At 39.8% G+C, this 21390-nt stretch overlaps 1 pseudogene; it reads left to right on the top strand.

The window, feature by feature from the left end:
• The window catches only part of LOC138916589 (olfactory receptor 4S2-like), a 29050-nt pseudogene extending 8182 nt beyond the window's left edge, over positions 1–20868 (top strand).
• The last annotated feature ends 522 nt before the right edge of the window (positions 20869–21390 follow it).

Raw genomic sequence — 21390 nt, 5'->3', positions numbered from 1 at the left:
GAAACTACTGATTGCTTATAAGGCCAGTGGGACTTTCAAGGGCACAGATATCAGTATTCCATTAACTTATTAAAGAGTATTGGTATCTATCTTAGTTAATTGAATTTTGTTTGACTTAATTAAAGTAGCGATTTCTATCCCAGAGACCCTAGAACAATAAAGAGGATCCCAAAGCTTTATCAATATTTTTAAAGGCCAATGTAAATTGTACATTTATATACGGTATAATGTAGCACCAGCTAAGAGAATATATCAAGGCTGAATCTGTGTTCCACCAATGACCAGCTACATGATTGCAGATAAAGTTAGTTTACTTTTCTAAGGAAGGAGTTTATTGCTTATGTGAACAATGGGAATAGTTCTACATACTTCATTGAGTTACAGGAACTCAATTAGGCAGTATAGCCAAGTGCTTAGACCAGGGCCTCATCCTTAGTACAGCACCATGAAATAAAAACATAACACAAGCCACATTGTCATTTTAAACGTTTTAGTAGCCACATAAAAAAGCAAAGGAAACGGGTGAAATTAATTTTAATAATATCTAATACCACTTTGTTTAACCTAATATACCCACATTTTTATCACATCAAAATATTTTACTTTGCTCTAGTTTTCAAATTTAAATTAAATTAAATTGAAACTTCAGTTTCTTAGTCTTACTACCCACATTCCAAGTGTTCGGTAGCCACGGTGAGCCACCATGTGGTACCGAGCAGACCTAGCAGGTACTCAACCAAGCACTGGAAGGAGAGAGGGGAGCAAAGTGTGGCTTCAGCAGAGCAGGAATTGGTTGATACCAGGAAACTACTGGTAATTTTGTTAGATGTGATCATGTCTTTGTGTTTATCTATGAAGATTCCCTATTTTTAGAAACACAGATACTGAAGCATATTGAAGTTGAAATGACATGATGACTGGGATTTGTATTAAAATACTTTGGCAGAAAAAAAAAAGAAATGGGGCCAGCCCCAGTGGCCTAGTGGTTAAGTTCAGTGTGCTCCACTTCAGTCGCCTGGGTTCAGTTCCCGGGCACAGACCTACACATTTTGTCAGTGGCTGTGCAGCTCTCATACAAAAAGAGGAAGATTGGCAACAGATGTTAGCTCGGGGCAAATCTTCCTCAGCAAAAAAAGAAAGAAAAGAAAAGAAAAAGAGAATTGATGAAGCAAATGTAGCAAAACATTAATAATGTTTTAATTTAAATGACCATCATATGAGAGTTTATAATATAATTATCTCCATTTTGTATATGTTTGAAATTTTTCATAATAAAATATTTTAAGTACTGGTAATCTAGTTGGAAAATGAAAAGGCATAATTCAGTGCGCGCTTACTATATACTGGGCTAAGTTTGGTGTTTAAAGTTCTCGAAAGTAGTCAGTATCATTTCCATTTGAAGAATGAAGAAACTGAGATTCAAAAAGCTTAAGTGACTTGCCAAAGCCTTGGACACAAGGGTTTGTGCAATAAAAGAAAACAAAATAATAGGGGCCGGCCCCATGGCTGAGTGGTGAAGTTCATGTGCTCCACTCCTGGTGGCCTAGGGTTTCACCAGTTTGGATCCTGGGCGCAGTAATGGCACGGCTCATTAGGCCATGCTGAGGCAGCATCCCACATGCCACAACTAGAAGGACCCACAACTAAATATACAAGTATGTACCAAGAGGATTTGGGGAGAAAAAGCAGGAAAAAAAGAACACAAAATAATAAAAGACTTGCAAAGCTAATGGAAGCAGTATTTGTACTCAGGCAATACAAAATTAAACAAACATACACATCATCCCCACCTTCATACATCTTTTGATTCAAAAGAATGCAAAGATAACGAAACAAATAACTCACATTCAAGGACTGTGATTCACTGTATTGAAAAGATCATCCCAAATTTTATGATATAACATAAAAATTGGGGGAAATCTTGGTGTTCATGTATAACCCAACCCAATGACCAAGAAACTGCATCTCTATGAAGGTGAGCAACTTACCCTGGATCTCACAGTTGGTCATTGTCAGAGGCAGACTAAACTTAGCCCAGAGTTATTTTCTCCCCATATCCTATAACTACTAATGTTAACTAGAATCTGAAGTCTTGAGCATCTTGCAAATGGTGGTTCCTTTTTGTAAAGCCTCTATGCATTTCCCAACTTTTAGACACATACGGAGTGACAAAGAGTGCAGTCCTGGCATAATCTAAAATAAGACCAAACCAATCAGGCTGTCAGTAATTTGGGAGGCCAAAGAGCCATATAAAAGGTTACTTATATCCCCAGTCTGACTCAAAGTTTTACATTTTAAGACTTCCTTATTTGTGATCACAAAAGTGTGTGTGTGTGTGTGTGTGTGTGTGGTTACTTAGATTCCAAATATCAATTGGAAAATAAGTAGAAAGTATCCTGGAGTAAAAAAAATGGTGGTTATCACTTGGAGCCTTGATTTAACAGAAAAACTTAATTCGAATTCTGGAGCAATGATGATTCAGACTACTGATGCTTAAGGGGACAGCCTAGACTGCATCCCTGAATCTGCTTAAAGCCTATCTAACTTTAATTTTTCTTTTCTCTCTCTCCTACACTCTCTCTCTCTCATTCTTTGTCTCCTTCCCCCACCTCTCTTTCTCAATCTCTGGTAATTTTATGAAACAGACTTTACCCAAACCAATACCTTAAGTAAGAAATTTTGTGAATAATTGTTAAAAATAATACTAATAATGTTATGGTACCATGTGCCCAAATCTAATTGGCCTGTATATATTTTTTCCTATAGGTAAAGTCACACGGTGTTTTTCTCTTGTGAACTACCCAGATTCCATGGAAAATAACGTTACTGAATTTATCCTCACAGGTCTCTCCCAAAATGAGCAAGTGCAGCAACTATGCTTCTTTTTGTTTTGACTCTTTTATATGATCCTCATGACTGGAAATTTTTTTATTGTAATGACTATCCAAAGGAGCCCAAATCTCAACTCTCCAATGTACTTCTTCCTTAGCTTCCTATCTTTTGTTGACATCTGCTATTCCTCTGTTACAGCCCCCAAGCTGATTATTGACTTCCAAGCCAAGGTCAAAAGGATCTCCTTTGTTGGTTGTATGGTACAGCTCTTTTGTGTCCATCTTTTTGGTTGTACGGAGATCTTTATCCTCACAGTGATGGCCTATGACAGGTATGTGGCCATCTGTAAGCCTATACGTTATACAACCATCATGGACTGGAAGGTCTGCTCCATACTGGTGCTGACTTGTTGGTTAGGAGGTTTTGTGCATTCCTTTATCCAGACTATTCTCACTGTACAACTGCCTTTCTGTGGCCCCAACCTGATTGACCACTACTTCTGTGATGTCCACCCTTTACTGAAGCTGGCTTGCACAGACACATATGCAGTGGGGCTCATTGTGGTGGCCAACAGTGGCATGATTTCACTGAGCTGCTTTGTCATTCTTGTGGGCTCTTACACTGTCATCTTGCTTTCCTTCAAGACCCGCTCATCAGAGGGGAGGCACAAGGCCCTCTCCACATGTGCTTCCCACATCACTGTGGTGATCTTGTTTTTTGTCCCCTGCCTCTTCATCTACCTAAGGCCTTCCACCACTTTTACTGAGGACAAGATGGTGGCTGTGTTTTACACCATCATCACACCCATGTTGAACCCTATGATCTATACCCTGAGAAACATGGAGGTGAAAAATGCCATGAAGAGACTGTGGTTGGGCAGAAATAGGAGATACCCTGATGTGAAGCTCAATGGGGTTGGTACAGCCTGAATCATACCAGTTTCCAAAGAAGGTGCTGGGAATAAGTCAGTGATCATCCCTTAAATTTTATCACACAAAGAAATAGTATAATACAGCATAAAGGGTCTTGGACTTGAAGTCTAAATATCTAGTTTGGAGGGCGTACTCTATCAATTACTAGTAGTTTGACTTTAGGCAAAAATATATTCCCTTACAGGTGCCCTGGGTAAGTTAAATGTTTGCACAGAGAAATCTGATGCCGAAACGCAGTCTGTTTCATAACGTATAGTACTGTTGCCTCTGGGCAATAGCCTCTCAGTGATGAGTTATATCAGACATGTATATTCTAATAAAGCAATGACACTAAAAACAAATGCCACAGTGGATATCACTATCCTTTTCCTCACCTGTTTCCTCATTTTAAAATGAGGATAAAGTTACTTTTCCTACCACTTCGCAGGGTTATACAGAGAATTAAAAGAGATGGAAGTGGAGGTAAAAGCATATTGTCAATGGTAAGGAGCTGCATTTATGGCAGTTATTGTTGTTACCATTACTTTGGCAACTCCAGACTTCTAGACAACTCTCACTTAAAGAATTTGGTTTGGGAGACCTTGTAGCCACCCCTGACATAGGAAGGGTTAATAATCACTGGAAAAAGCTTGCCAACAAACTGTGACCCAGAGGTGAGAAGGCTGGTTAGCCAATGATGGGTAAGACCCCCTGGGGGGGGCAAACTAAGCCAGGCGGCGGCCACCCGGGGGCACAGATGGAGAAACGATATTGATATCCGGAGCAAGAGGGACCGTTGCCTAAGAGACCTTGCCTGCTCTGAGATAAAAATATAGGAGCACAGCAACAACCTGATAATATCAAAACACAGGCCAAGGGAGGGCTCCTTGAGAAATCACTAAGAATTCTTGGCATTCGCTAATTACTTCATCCAGAATACCTGTGTATGTTTAACAGATGTAAGCTATGTATATATTGAAACGATGGTTATTATAAACTCAGAGTGGCCATCAGCCCTCTCTGCATCTATCCTGATGTGTACATTGGATTGTGACACTGACAGATCTCATCAAGATGGCAGTGTAGGCAGACTAATCTCACCTCCTCCCATAAACACAATCAGGTTACAACTATTCTTGGAAAAATTACCCCGGAGAGAGAACTGAAAACTGGACAACAAGAACCCCCACAACAAGGGACAGCTCGGACTGAGGTTGAAGAGGCAGAAATTCCTTCTGGAGAGGAAAAAAAACACTTTCTCGAGCAGCAGAGCTTCACAGCCAACACAGCAGGGACCCCCTAAGGTACATAGCCTTCCCTGGAGAAGTGGGGACCTGAGTTGGGGCACATTACCACTATAAATATCCTGCAGACTCAGCACACCTGAGATGAGTGTCATACTATCTGGCTTCACTGGCTACTAATTACAATGTGGAATACTCTCAGAAAAGCTATCAACATTAGTGGAATAATGCCAGCTCTTAAAGGGCCCACACACAAATTCACCCATCTCAGAGAGCAACCTAAAATCACCAGAAAGAAAGGTGCACAACCCTTTGGTGAAAAGAGACTCCCTTGGTAGGCTCTGGGTGCATCTTGGTGAGAGGAGAGACACCTACAAAGACTGAGACATTGGTGGCAGCCATTGTTGTGACCTAGTACAGGTGTGCTGACACAGACGCTGGCAGACATCATTGGAGTTCCCCTGGCCTGTTAGCCCAGGGGTCTGCCACATGCACTGGAATGCAGATTTAATCCAGTTCAGCCAGGGCAGGTAGCCCACCCTAGGGACCAGCCCCACACATCAGCAAGCCCTTGGGCAACTTTTCAGCCTGCATAGATCTTCTACAGGCAGGCAAGTGTGTCCACCTCTGTGGGGTACGGCCTGTGTGAGGACCAGGTTACCTGTGGACCAAGTAAATTTGTGGAGTGGTGGGGGCCTCTGTAGTGGGAAGATTGGGTATGCTCCAGGGGGTTGGGAAGTGTGCACAGGCCAGACTGTGTTGATGGTGCGTGTGGATCTGTGGGGGGTGGGGCATATGAGTGGCAGAAGACCTGTGCTTCACAAACAGCCACAAAGGGGATTGGCCCCACCTTCCAAAACCTGAAACAATTGGGTGCTCCCATGCCTGGAGCCAGCCCCACTCAGCTGCAATCCTAAGAGAACTGACAACAGACTTGCAGGCATGACACCTACAGCAACTATAAGCTCCTGAGCCTAGAAAGTAGCTACACTGATTGCCTACTCATTTAACAGGAAAACTGCAACAGGATTGTGTTATTATACCTTGTAGCCAACAGTGCTGGGGCTCCACAAACCTGATTTACAAACAGCTGGCCGGGGGGAAAGCCCAGACTCCCTGAGTACCTGCAGTAAGAGCAACCCTGCTGCAGCAGAAGGACACAAGTAGCCCACACAGGGATCACTCCTGGAACATTTGGACTGGTGATGAGACAAGAGCACACTGCTGGACCTCAAAATGCATCTCTTACATAAGGCCACTTCTCCGAGATCAGGAGACATAGCTGACTCACTTAATACATAGATATAAGCACAGAGAAAGAGTCATAATGAGGAGGCAAAGGAATACATTCCAAGCAAGGGAACGGGACAAAACCCCAGAAAGAGAACTAAATGAAACAGAAATAAGCACTCTACTTAACAAAGAGTTCAAACAAAAAGTCATAAGGATGCTGACAGATATTGGGAGAAGACTGGATAAACACAGTGAGAACGTCAACAAAGAATTGGGAAATATAAAAAAGAACCAATCAGAAATGAAGAATACAATACTGGAAATGAAGAATTCATGAGAGAGACTCAATAGCAGACTACATGGTACAGAAGAACAGATCAGTGAGCTGTATGAAAGACTAGTGGAAATCACCCAAGCTGCACAGATAAAAGAAAAAAGAACAAAGAATAAAAAGAATGAGAACAGTCTAAGGGAACTCTGGGACAACATCAAGCACACTAACATTTGTATTGTAGTTGTCCCAGAAGAAGAGAGAGACAAAGCAGCAGAGAATCTATTTGAAGAAAGAATACCTGAAAACTTTTCTAACTTAAGGAAGGAAAAAGACATCAAAATACAGGAAGCACAGAGAGCACCAAAAAAGATAAACTCAAACAGGCCCACACAAAGAAAATTATAATTAAAATGTCCAATATTAAAGATAAAGAGAGAATCCTAAAAGAAGCAAGAGAAAGGCACCAAGTGACATACAAAGGAAAGCCCATAAGGCTATCAGCTGACTTCTCAGCCTAAACCCTACAGGCTAGAAGAGAGTGGCACAACTTGTTTAAAGTGCTACACGGAAAAAATCCTGCAGCCAAGAATACACTGTCCAGAAAGGTTATCATTCAGAAGGGAAGGACAGAGAGTTTCTCAGACAAGAAAAAATTAAAGGAGTTTATCACCAAGAAACCAGTTCTAGAAAAACTTCTGAAGGGACTTATTTAAGTGGGAAAGCAAAGACTACAAATAGGGATAAGAAAATTATCCAAAAGAAAAGGCAATAAAACCACTGATAAAGGCAAAAATACAGTATAGGTAGAAAATCAAGCACCTATGAAGATAATATGAAGGTTAAAAGACAAAAGTACTGAAATTACCTATTTCAATGATAAGAAGGTAATATATACACACACACAAAATAAGAGATCAGATATGATTTTAAAAACACAAAATGTGGGAGGAGGGGAGTAAAAGAGTAGAGCTTTTAAAAAGACATCAAACTAAAGAGACTATCAACTCCGTATAGATTGCTATATATGCAGAATATTATATATGAACCTCATGATAATCACAAACCAGAAACCTATAATAAATAAACAAATAATTAATAGAAAAAATCAAACATATTACTAAAGAAAGCCATCAAACCACAAGGGAAGAGAGCAAGAAAAGAACTACTAAAACAACCAGAAACAAAGGGTCACAAAATGGCAATAAATACATATTTATCAACTAAAACAACCAGAAACAAAGGGTAACAAAGTGGCAATAAATACACATTTATCAATAGCTACTTTAAATGTCAATGGACTAAATGGTCCAATCAAATACCATAGGGTGGCCAACTGGATAAAAAAAACAAGATCCATGTATATGCTGCATACAAGAGACACCCTTTAGACCTACAGACACAAACTGAAAGTGAAAGGATGGAAAAAGATATTCCATGCAAATGGCAAAGAAAAGAAAGTGGGGGTAGCAATACTTATATTGGACAAAATAACTTTAAAACCAAAACTGGAACAAGAGACAAAGAATGGCACTAGACAATGATAAAGAGAACAACACAACAAGAGGATAGAACACTTGTAAATATCTATGCACCCAACATAGGGGCACCTAAATATATAAAGCAATTATTAACAGACATAAAAGAAGAAATAGACTGTAACACAATAATAGCAGGGGACTTTAACGGTCCACTTACACCAATGGATAGAGCATCCAAATAGATGATCAATAAGGAAACACTGGCCTTAAATGACACATTAGACCAGATGGACTTAGTAGATATATAGAACAGTCCATCCCAAAATCGCAGAATACAAGTTCTTTTCAAATGCACATGGGACCATCTCCAGGATTGATCACATATTAGGACACAAAACAAGTTTCAATAAATTTAAGAAGATTGAAATAATACCAAGCATCTTTTCTAACCACAAAGGCATGAAACTAAAAACCAACTACAAGAAGAAAACCAGAAAAGCCACAAAAATGTGGAGAGCAAACAAAATGCTACTGAATAACGATTGGGTCAATGAAGAAATAAAAGGAGAAACCAAAAAATACCTGGAGAAAAATGAAAATGAAAATAAGACATGCCAAAATCTATGGGATACAGAAAAAGCAGTTCTAAGAGGGAAGTTTATAGCAATTCAGGCCTACCTCAACAAACAAGAAAAATCGCAAATAAATAATCTAACAGTGCAGCTAAACAAACTGGAAAAAGAAGAACAAACAAAGCCAAAAATCAGAAGAAGGAAGGAAATAATAAAAATCAGAGCAGAAATAAACAAAATAGAGACTGAAATAACAATAGGAAAAAATCAATGAAACCAGGAGCTGGTTCTTTGAAAAGATAAACAAAATTGGCAAACCCTTAGCTACACTCACCAGGAAAAAGGAGAGAAGGCTCATATAATTAAAATCAGAAATGAAAGAGGAGAAACTACAATGGACACCTCAGAAATACAAAAGAGTATAAGAGAATACTATGAAAAGCTATACACCAACAGATTGGATAATCTAGAAGAAATGGATAAATTCTTTGAATCATACAACCTTCCAAAACTGAATCAAGAAAAAGTAGAGAATTTGAATAGACTAATCACCAGTAAAGAGATTGAAACAGTAATCAAAAACTTCCCAAAAAATAAAAGTCCAGGACCAGATGGCTTCCCTGGTGAATTCCACCAAACATTCAAAAAAGACTTAACACCTATCCTTCTCAAACTCTTCCAAAAAGTTGAAGAGGAGGGGAAGCTTCCTAATTCATTCTACGAAGCCAACATTATCCTGAAACCAAAACCAGACAAGGACAACACCAAAAAAGAAAATTACAGACCAATATCACTGATGAACATTGATGCAAAAATCCTCAAAAAAAATACTAGCAAATCAAATACAACAATACATTAAAAAGGTCATACACCATGATCAAGTGGGACTCATTCCAGGGATGCAAGCATGGTTCAACATCCATAAATCAACCAATGTGATACACCACATTAACAAAATGAAGAATAAAAATCACATGATCATCTCAACAGATGCAGAGAAAGCATTTGACAAGATACAGCTTCCATTTATGATAAAAACTCTGAATGAATAAAATGCGTATATAAGGAAGGTACCTCAACATAATAAAGACCATATATGACAAATCCACAGCTAATGTCATTCTCAGTGGAGAAAAACTGAAAGCTATCCCTCTAAGAACAGGAACCAGACAAGGATGCCCACTTTCACCACTCTTATTTAACATAGTATTGGAAGTCCTAGACAGAGCAATCAGGCAAGAAAAAGCAATAAAAGGGATCAAAAATGGAAAGGAAGAAATGAAACTGTCACTACTTTCAGGTGACATGACTTTATACATAGAAAACCCTATAGAATCCACTAAAAAACTTTTAGAAATAATAAATGAATACAGTCAAGTTTCAGGATACAAAATAACATACAAAAATCAGTTGAATTTCTATACACTAACGATGAAGTAGCAGAAAGAGAAATTAAGAATGCAATCCCATTTACAATTGCACCAAAAAGAATAAAATACCTAGGGGTAAACTTAACCAAAGAGGTGAAATATCTGTACACCAAAAACTATAAAACATTGTTGAAAGATGTTGAAGAAGGCACAAAGAAATGGAAAGATATTCCATGTTCTTGGATTGGAAGTATTAACATAGTGAAAGTGTCCATGTATCCTAAAGCAATCTATAGATTCAATGCAATCCTATCAAAGTTGTAACATTTTTCACAGAAATGGAACAAAGAATCCTAAATTTATATGGAACAACAAAAGACCCCAAGTAGCCAAAGGAATCCTGAGGGAAAAGAACAAAGCTGGAGGTATCCCACTCCCTGATTTAAAAATATACTACAAAGCGGGCCGGCCCAGTGGCACAGCGGTTAGGTGTGCACGTTCTGCTTTGGTGGCCCAGGGTTCACCAGTTCGGATCCCGGGTGCAGACATGGCACCACTTGTCAAGCCATGCTGTGGCAAGCATCGGACATATAAAGTAGAGGAAGATGGGCACGGATGTTAGCTCAGGGCCAGTCTTCCTCAAAAAAAAAAAAAATATATATATATATATATATATATACTACAAAGCTATGGTAACCAAAACAGTATGGTACTGGCACAAAAACAGACACACACATCAATGGAACAGAATCGAGAGCCCAGAAATAAACTTACACATATATGAACAGCTAATTTTCCACATCGGAGCCAAGAGCATACAATGGAGAAAACAGAGTCTCTTCAATAAATGGTGTTGGGAATACGGGATAGTCACATGCAAAAGAATGAAAGTAGACCATTATCTTACACCATGCACAAAAATCAACTAAATATGTATTAAAGACTTGAATGTAAGACCTGAAACCATAAAAACTTCTGGAAGAAAACATAGGCAGTACATTCTTTGACATCAGTCTTAGCGGCATTTTTTCAAATATCATGTCTGACCGGGCAAGGGAAACAACCGAAAAAACAAACAAATGGGATTACATCAAACTAAAAGGCTTCTGCACAGCAAAGGAAACCACTAACAAAATGAAAAGACCACCTAACAATTGGGAGAAGATATTTGCAAACCATGTATCAGATAAGGGGGTAATATCCAAAATATACAAAGAACTCATGCATCTCAACAACAAAAAAACCAACAACCCAATTAAAAAATGGGCAAAAGATCTGAACAGAGATTTCTCCAAAGAAAATATATGGATGGCCAACAGGCATATGAAAAAATGTTCAAACATCCTTAACTATCAGGGAAATGCAAATCAAAACTACATGGAGAAACGATCTTACTCCAGGCAGAATGGCTATAATTAACAAGACAGGAAACAAGTGTTGGAGAGGATGTGGAGAGAAGGGAACCCTTGTTCACCGCTGTTGGGAATGCAAACTGGTGCAGCCACTATGGAAAAAATTAGGGAGTTTCCTCAGAAAAATAAGAATAGATCTACCATATGATCCAGCTATTCCACTTCTGGGTATTTATCCAAAAAAAATTGAAAACACAAAGGCATAAAGATACATGCACCCCTACCTTCATCGCAGCATTATTCACAATAGCCAGGACTTGGAAGCGACCTAGGTACCCATCAAGGGATGAATGGATAAAGAAGATGTGGGATACTACTCAGCCATAAGAAATTATGAAATCAAGCCATTTGTGACAATGTAGATGGACCTTTAGGGCATTATTCTAAGCGAAATAAGTCTAAGGGAGAAAGTCAAATACCATATGATCTCAGTCACAAGTAGAAGATAAAAACAACAACAAGCAAACACATAGCAACAGAGATTGGATTAGAGGTTACCAGAGATGAAGTGGGGGGGAGAGCGCAAAAGGGATGATTAGGCACATGTGTGTGGTGATGGATTGTAATTAGTCTTTGGCTGGTGAACATGATGTAATCTACACAGAATTTGAAATATATTACGATGTACACCTGAAAGTTATGTAATGTTATAATCCAATGTTACTGCAATAAAAACTATTAAAAGCAAAGAATTTGGTTTGAGGTTTAGGGGTTTCTCTCATATAATTCTCTTTAAACAGTTCATAGATGGGAATTGTTTCTGTTGATATTATAGCGGAAGCTACACTGGACTCAAAATTAAAGACAACATGCTCACTATAGGGATATCTGATTCAAGGAAAGAGTTTGTAGTGGATGTTGTTGTAATCAACCCAGATGCCTCTTCAGGATGAAGGTGCTCATTCCCTCAGCTCTAGGAGTGATGGCTGCTCAGAGCTCACAGTTGCTGCTTCCCCCAGAAATTGGCCCTCCCCCAGGGAGGTACCAATATCATTCTCTTCCTCCAGTAGGCTGCAATCAATGACTGGCCAATTTATTAGTAAAAAGGCCTGGGCCTCTTGCCTTAGCTTAGGACAACTCTATAGGGCCATCCCAGCTCTAAAGCTCCTTGTGGTATCATCCAAGACCTTTTGTGTTACTGCATCATGGTTCAACTTCTCCCTCTGCTCAATTCTGCTTCCTTAACTCCTTTATAGATGTTGACCTTGAGGGCACTTCCCAGTAAATTTTTACACACACACTCAGTCTCAGAGGTGTTTCCTAGGGAACTCAACCTACAGATCCACAATCAAAGAGGAGAAAACATATGAAAATATTAAAACAATTGAAATTGTTTTTGCCTGACTTAGAGAGAAGAGAGTTCTAACTTTTGAGCAGGCTTGCCAAGCTTGTTTAACAACAATATGCATAAACCAAAATGTGTATCTTAAGTCTTGAACTACAGGTGTGATAAACAAAACATTTGATTTTTATCTAGCTGTCTAGCACCTTCATAACCTCCCATCACTGAAACCCAAGAAATCTGAACAGTTCTGAGTAACTGTTTTTTTCTTTTTCTCTCCCTGGCTTCTGTCAAGCCCTGGATGGAGAACCAAAAAAATTTAAGGAAAGTGCTCCAAAGCATAGGGTCTCCTGAGGCATAGGACCTGGAGTAGGGGCTCCACATGCCTGTGTCTAAAGGCAGCACAGGCTATGAGTGTCAGTTTAGGCCTATTAACTAGCTACAGAAGGAGGAACTATTCTTTTACGCTGATTGTTTCTATCTTCCCTTTTTTCCCCACTTCCTTATATCAAGAGCATGGTGGTAGCTAACATTTTAGGATTCAGATGGGATAAAGATTGAATTAACAGCATCTTATTGAAGTATGACTAAGTCCCCTGTGTAAAAGACATAAAATTTTTATACAAAATGAGGACAAGTGTAGACACTGAGAGGCATCAGGGTGGACTATCCTGAACACTCTCTGTTTGCACACCAGCTCCACTCTTCACTCTTATTCACCATGCTGTATGTCTGTGAGGTGATTTTCATGGACGGCTTCAATGGGTTCTTCTACACTATGGTTCCTGACTAGGTTTAGCCAATGTGGTGTGCACCAACATGAGATCAGCATGAGAGGAGAGTGAGTCTGGTGTGTTTGCTCTCCTGGAACCTTCTTCATAGGCCTGTGTGTTGGCAATGACTGCATTGCTCTAAAGCCCACAGTTCCTGTCAGTCAGCCCTCTCCTACAGCTACAACTCTCCCTCCTTTCTGTCTCCATCAGCCCAGAAGTAATACAGAATTTCAACTGTTGTTAGCCCCTGGTTCCTTCACCATTCCTTGTTGTCTTCCCTTGAGCCTGCTACTCTAGACTATCTAATGAGTTATCTTCATTTAGCTCATCCAAGTGTGTGCTGTTTCCTCTCATATCCTTGACCAATACAATCCCCATGGGTGCCTCATGATCATAAGATGCTACTCCACCTCCAGACTCACGTCAGCATTTCAGCTGGGAAGAGGAAGGAAGTGAAGAGCAGGAAATATTGGTATCTGTATCATGAAAGGAAACTTGTCCAGAAGTCCCCACCAGACTTACCTTTACATCACATTACCCAGAATTATGTCACCTGACTGTGTGCAGAATAATGCGTTTTCTGCTGCTGCTGTTGTGCGGAGTGTTTTAAAGACACCAGTTTGGTCCACTTAGTTGATACTGCTAGTCTTGTATATCCTTGCTGATAGTCTGTCTAGTTGTACTATCCATTATTGAGAGTAGGGCATTGAAGTCTCCAAATTTATTGTTGAATTATCTATTTCTTCCTTCAATTCTGTCAGTTTTTGCTTCAGGGACTTGGAGCTCTGTTGTTAGGTGCATATATGTTTATAGTTGATATCTATAATTGTTAAATCTAGTACTTTTTTTTGTCTCTAGTAAGACTAGTAAATCTAGTAAGATTCTTTATAAAGCTATTTTGTCTGATATTAATATTGCCAATCCAACTCTCTTATGGTTAGAGTATTCACGGTATATCTTTTTCCATCCTTTTACTCTTATTTGTGTGTTTAAATCTTAAGCATATCTGTGGTAGAAAGCATATAGTTGGATCTTGCTTTTTGATCTAGTCTGGGAATTTCTGCCTCTGGTTGGTTTGGAGTGTTTAATCTATTTATATTTAATGTTAGCTAAGTATTGATATGGTTGGGTTTATAACAGTTATTTTGCCATGTCTTCTTATGTTTCATATCCTTTTTCTCTGTTCTCCCCATATCACCCTCTTTTGTATTAAATATATGTTTTCTAGTGTACCACTTCATCCCTTGGTTGATATTTTTTAGGTTTTTTAATTTAGTCATTACTCTATGAATTATAACCTGTATCTTAACTTATCATAATCTACTTCAGATTAATACTAACTAAATTCCAGAAAATGCAGAAACTTTGCTACAATATAGCTTCATTCTCTTCCTCTCTTTTGTGCTATTAATGTTATATTTATTACTGTATTTAAATCCAAAAATACAGTGTTATAATTATTGCTTTATGCAATTTTGTCTCTAAAGAATATCTTTAGAAGATATCTTTTGTAAATACCTTTTCTAAAGAGAAGAAAGGAGCAAAAACATATTTTTAGAGTCTTCTATATTAACCTGCATATTTATCATTTCCTGTACTCTTCATTTCTTCCTATGGATTCAAGATACCATCTTGTGCCATTTTCTTGCTCTAATATAGGTCCATTTCCTTCGCCTCTTTTGTGCTCTTATTGTAAAATATATTATATCTTTATAAGTTATAAGCCCAACAATACAATTTTATAATTTTTAATTTGTGTAATTATATTTTAAGTTAAGAGAAAAATTATTCATGCTATCTTTTATAATTTCTTATGTAATTACTTTTATTGACACTCCTGAGTTTTTCATGTGGATCTGAGCTACCATGTGAGACCAGTTCCTAAAACACTTTAACTCCTTTAATTCCTTTAATATTTCTTTTAAAGCAGGTCTACTAACAATAAAATTTTCTCATTTTATCTGGGAATGTCTTTATTTTGCCTTCATGTTTAAGGATAGTTTTTCTGGATATAGAATTCTTGGCTGATTTTTTTCAGTTTTTCAAATATGTAATCTCCCTGCCCTTTGGCTTATGTCATTTCTCATGAGAAGTCATTTAGCTAGACTTGCCAAGAAAAAAAGAGAGGGGACTCAAATAAAATTAGAAATGAAAGAGAAGATATTGCAACTGACACCACGCAAATATAAAGGATCATAAGAAACTACTATAAACAATTACATGCCAACAAATCAGACAATTTATAAGAAATGAATAAATCTCTAGGAACATACAATCTACCAAAACTGAATCATGAAGAAATAGAAAATCTGAACAGACCGATTAAGAGTAAGGAGATTGAATCAGTAATCAAAAACCTCCCAATAAAGAAACAAACTAATTATCCATCAATGGTTGAATGGATAAACAAGAATGTAATATTATTTAGTCTTGAGAAAGAAGGTAATCCTGCCATTTGTGACAACATTGGTGGACTTTGAGGTCATTTTGCTAAATGACGTAAGTCAGAGTAAGAAAAATACTGCGTGGTATCACTTACATGTGGAATCTTAGAAAAAGTCAAACTCACAGAAACAAAGAGTAAAAAGTGGTTGCCAGAGGGCTGGCCCCGTGGCCGAGTGGTTAGTTTCGTGCGCTCCGCTGCAGGCGGCCCAGTGTTTCTTCAGTTCGAATCCTGGGCTCAGACATGGCACTGCTCATCAAACCACGCTGAGGCAGCGTCCCACATGCCACAACTAGAAGGACCCACAACGAAGAATATACAACTATGTACCGGGGGACTTTGGGGAGAAAAAGGAAAAAAATAAAATCTTTAAAAAAAAAAAAAAGTGGTTGCCAGGAGCTTGAGTGTAGGAGAATTAGGGAAAGGTTGTTAAAAGGGTACAAATTTTCAGCTATAAGATGAATAAGGCCTGAGGATTTAATGTGTAACATGGTGACTATAGATGATAACACTATATTGTATAATTGAAATTTGCTAAGACAGTAGGACCTAAATGTTCTCACCAAAAACAAATTACTTCAAAGATGAAGATATGAGGTTGTGAGGTGATGGATGTGTCAATTAACTAAATGGGGAATCCTTTCACAATGTATGTGTATATCAAATCACCATGATGTTCACTTTAAATATCTCACCATTTGATTTGTCCACTATACCTCAACAAAACTGAAATAAAAAATAGAAATAAAAAAAGAATAGTACTACGGACTGAATTGTGTCCTCCAAAAATTTGAATTCAAAATACCAATATGCTGGTATTTGGAGATGGGGTCTTGGGGGGCAATTAGGTTAGATGAGGTCATTAGGGTGAGGCCCTCATAATGGGATTAGCAGCTTTATAAGAGGAAGAGAGAAAGAGTTCTCTCTGTGCCATGTGAGGACACAGCTGGAAGGCAGCCTTTGCAAGCCAGGGAGAGAGCACTCCCCAGGAAACCAAATCCACCAGCATCTTGACCTTGGACTTCCAGCCTCCAGAACAATAAGAAAAAATTCCTGTTGCTTAAGCCACATAGTCTGTGGTATTTTGTTATAGCAGCCTGAGCAGACTAATACAGATGAATACATCTAGATAGACTGATATTGAAAGAGCTCCATAATATATTAAGTAAAAAAAAAGTTGAAAAACTATGCATAACATAATACCATAAACATAAAAGATAATAACTTGTTGATTGAGTCCACATATTCTCAATTGTTTCCACTAACCCTCCAGATATTGGCCTCTATATATTTAGTAGAAAAAGTTCTCTGCTGCTACAAATATCGCCAAGGGAAGAAAAAGGGCCAATTAGTTCTCTGTTCTGTGAGTTCAATGATCAGTCAGTCCTTTACTTTCTGGGGCCCGTGCCAAGCTCTATGGCATGAGGACAGACTTTGGAAACTAATTATACTCTAAGGAGCTGAGGCAAAGAGTTAGGAAAAGTTTGCAAAGGAGCAAATTAGTGTCATCCCTGGGGGGTTCTTCAGAGCTGCCTGAGAATTTCTTTCACCTCCTTGAGATTCTCAGGAGCTTCAGATAAGTAATTAAAGGTATGATCAGAGGCTGCAAGAACACATCCTCAGTAAATGTGCAAGTTGCTGATGAGCCAGAACTTGCAGTTGCAGACTGCTCCTGTGACTGTACTGGGACCAAAACCAGGACTCGACATCTCCCAGTACCTCTGTTATATCCATAAAACAAGACATTCAGGAGCAGCTGGGTCGCCATGCCAGTGCAGGAAAACAGAGGCCTTTTCTTTCCCAACTACTCCTTCCCCAGCCAGGTGGCTCTGGAAGGGAGGAGGATACCACCATTTATGGAATCTCTACCATGTGCCAGGCACCATGCTAAGCACCTTATCCATTGGCCTGACCAGAACACCAATATCCACAGTTCTCTTCTTCCTGGGTACACAGCAAAATGCTATTTCCCAAACAATAGAATGTGGATAAAAATGATATATGTCGCTTCCAAACCTGGCTCATAGAAACTTCCCACACATTGTCTCTCTCCTCATTTGTTAGCTGGATGGTGACACTCAGGATGACCTTGAGAGGCTAAAGGTGGTGGAACCTGTACCAGCGTAGGTCCTTGAATGGTGGCAACCACACTAAACTGTGACATAGGTATAAAGGCATTGAGATCTGGGAGTTATTTATTATAACAGCAGTTAGTTCACCCAACTCATGCGATCTATTTCACCATCTGGAAAATACAAATTAAATCACATCTTTTATTTGCCCAACTAATGGCCCCTAGGCCACATCTGCCTTAATAGCAGAAGTCCATTATCTCTCACACACTTCTGGACCCTATATCCATCTCCAACCACCCAAGAACTTCTGAAGAATACTCAATCTATTGGACTCCTGCTTCCGAAGACCCAGTAGGAAGAAAATTAACAGTCTGACCAGGCATTGTCTTTGGTCATTGCCGCATCATCGGTCCTGCATAATCTGATGGGCATAGGTCTGCCACTCACTGCCGCAGTGCTGCTGCTGCAGGCCTAGACCCCTGCCGTGCCACGGCCAGACTCCAGATAAGAACTCCCAGGCCATAGTTCTGTTTGTTCACCCTCCCATGCTCAGCTATTGCTCCCCCAAAACACAATGGTCCAGGATGGCTGGATCCAGAGGGGCTTCCAGCCCCAGGCACATGCTGCAACATGCACTTCCCATATACGCCCCAATGCTGAACCTGCATCCCCAACACAGACACCCCATTCCCTCATGGGGGGCTCCCTCTTTAATATTCTTTTACACTGATGGATCATGGTCAATGTCACCCTGAACCAACAAAACGTTTCTTTAACTGCAAATCTCAGAGACCAAAAGTTAGGGAGTCTCAGCACTTTCCTTCCCAGAAAGCCTCTTGCTCTGTATGAAAATTGTGCATACCAAGGGGAGAGGCACTTTGTGCTCTGCCTCAGGAAAGACGTAATAATAATAGGCTCCTACACTCACGACATCTGCATTATTAAGTAGGGCACTCAACTTCTCAGAGCAAAGACATATACTCCAAGGGAACGTCCTGCCTCCGCCTATATAAAGAAGCAGCTAGCAGTTAACCATGAATTTTGCACACATTATTTCATTTACAGGTGTAAATGCTTTTATTATTCTCATCTTACAGAAGAAGAACGAGAGGCCCAAAGAGGTGGAGTGGCTTGTCTGCAGTATCACAGTTAGTAGCTGGTCAGCTAGGACACCAACCAGGTCCATCTGAGCCCAAAGCCAAAAGCAGTCTCTGACGCTCAGGAATCTGGGGGTGGCTTAGCCAGGTGGTTCTGGTTCAAGGTCCCCAGGAGGTTGCAGTCAAGCTGTCGGCCAGGCTGCAGTCATCTGAAGGCTTGCCTGGGACAATCTGCTTCCAAGATCACTTGGCTGTTAGCAGGAGGTTCAGTTTCTCAGCAGGTGGGCCTCTCATAGGGCTGAGAGAGAGAGAGAAGCTACAGAATCTTTTACAAACTAATCTCGGAAGCAACATACCACCACTTCTGCTGTATCCTGTTGGTCACACAGACAAAACCTGGTACAATGTGGGAAGGGACTACAGGGGGGTGTGAAGACCAGGAAGCAGTATCATTGGGCGCCATCTTGATAGTTGGAGACTACATAGGATTTTTTCTTCTTGTTTTTTCTTATCAAAATTTCCTAAATTTTTTTACTGTGAACATATTATATGATAAATTACAAGGGAAAAAGCTACCGACTGCTGGCAAGGGCACTTCCTTAGCCCTGTTGTTGATTTTTAGGCATCTTCTCTCAACACCTTGGTTCTTTTTCCAATCCTCTTTTCTCCATTGCCCTCTCGCAACCTCAAGGATTGTTTCCTCAGCACGGTCCTCTGGCACCATCTAGTGGCCACATTCAAAACTGCTGCACGCACCCAACTGCTGCTCAACTCCTACAAGAAAGTGACTTTGATGGGGTGTAATGGGTAAAGCCTACGGTCTCATGTTTTTCTCAGAGCTTCCAGGGATCTTCCACGTTCGGCCCGGAAGGGAACTGTGAAATCCCAGAAGGGATGGGAGGGCTGTCAGAACTTTGGGGAGCAGTGCCTAAACCTCTATTCTCCCTGCCTCCTAAGCCTTCTGGTCCCCAGATGCCAACCAGCCTTCTACCCTGGCAGACCCACACACAGCCAGGGGCAAGAAGGTAGTCCCTTGTTTCCTCCAGCTTTATAGCTCAGAACCTAAGATCCAAAACTTAACTTTCGTTTTTAACAAACTGCTGGAAACAGGAGGTACTCCAAAAAAGTGAATTCACATTCTTTTTAAAGAACTTTGTAAAACTTAACAAATATATTTAAAAATATCATAGCTTATTTTTTGAGTCAAGGAGAAAAAAATGCTAAGGTTTAAATTAATTTTTTTTTTTTTGCTGAGGAAACTTAGCCCTGATCTAACATCTATTGCCAATCTTCCTCTCTTTTTGCCTAAGGAAGACTGGCCCTGAGCTAACATCTGTACCAATCTTCCTCTATTTTGTATGTGGGTCACCACCACAGCATGGCTGATGAGTTGTGTACATCCACACCAGGGAACTGAACCCGTGAACCCAGGCCACCAAGGTGGAGTGCACTGAACTTTAACTACTATGCCATGGGGCAGGCTCTCTTAATTAACTATTCTTAATAAGTATGCCATATTCACTGAGAGAAATTAAAAAATTTAGGCAAGCAGAAACAAAGTAAAATCCCACCGTTATATTATTCCGGAGTTGTCTTTCTTTTATGCATTTTCTTAATTTTTAATGAGATTATTCTCTCCTTGTAGTTCTTTAAATTGCTTTTCTCGTTTAAGCTTTACGTGTTCTAAGAGCACAGGTGATCTTTGGTTTTCATCTCCCACGAAGCCTCAGTTTCTTGGCTGTACCTGGCAGTCTTCATCAAACTAAGTGCTAGGAGCAGAAGACACTTGAATGTTGGGGCATTTTTCACTTTAGCCTGTTTTTTTAAAAAAGTCCACAGCTAACAACTTGCATCCTCTTGCCTCCCCCAAACCCATAGTGGATGCAGAAGACTCTGGGAGAACTTTGGCCTGAATCAGAGCATGAAGACTGTTGATCTGTTCCCCCAGCCCAAGTGATGGCTCTGAGCAGCAAGCCCAGCAGCGCTAACTACATCACGATCTTCAGCGAAGTCCTCGAGGGTACACGTGTGGGCAAAACCTGACTGTTTTCTTTCATGTGATAGATATCTCCAGGTTCTGCTCCTAATTTTCTGTGTTAAGAAATTGACTGTTTTAAATAAAATCATCTACTGTTGAAAGAGATGACTAGGATCCAAGCATTGGAGTTGATTCAATTCCACTTCTACCAATTACTTGCTGTGAAGCTAAGTGTTTTAGTTATTGCCACAAAAATGCTACATAATAAATGACCCCAAAGTCATAGATTCTCAAGGAATAAATTATTGTCATGGACGTGCAGGTCAGCCAGGGGCCAGCTAACCTGGGCAGGGCTGGGCCAGGTGTCTCTGCTCCAAGGTAGAGCCCAGCTGGGCTTGGCTGGGACAGCTCTGCTC

This window comes from Equus caballus, chromosome 12 (genome assembly GCF_041296265.1).
Source record: "Equus caballus isolate H_3958 breed thoroughbred chromosome 12, TB-T2T, whole genome shotgun sequence".
Classification (NCBI taxonomy): Eukaryota; Metazoa; Chordata; class Mammalia; order Perissodactyla; family Equidae; genus Equus; species Equus caballus.
This window is presented reverse-complemented; position numbering and strand designations above follow the sequence as displayed.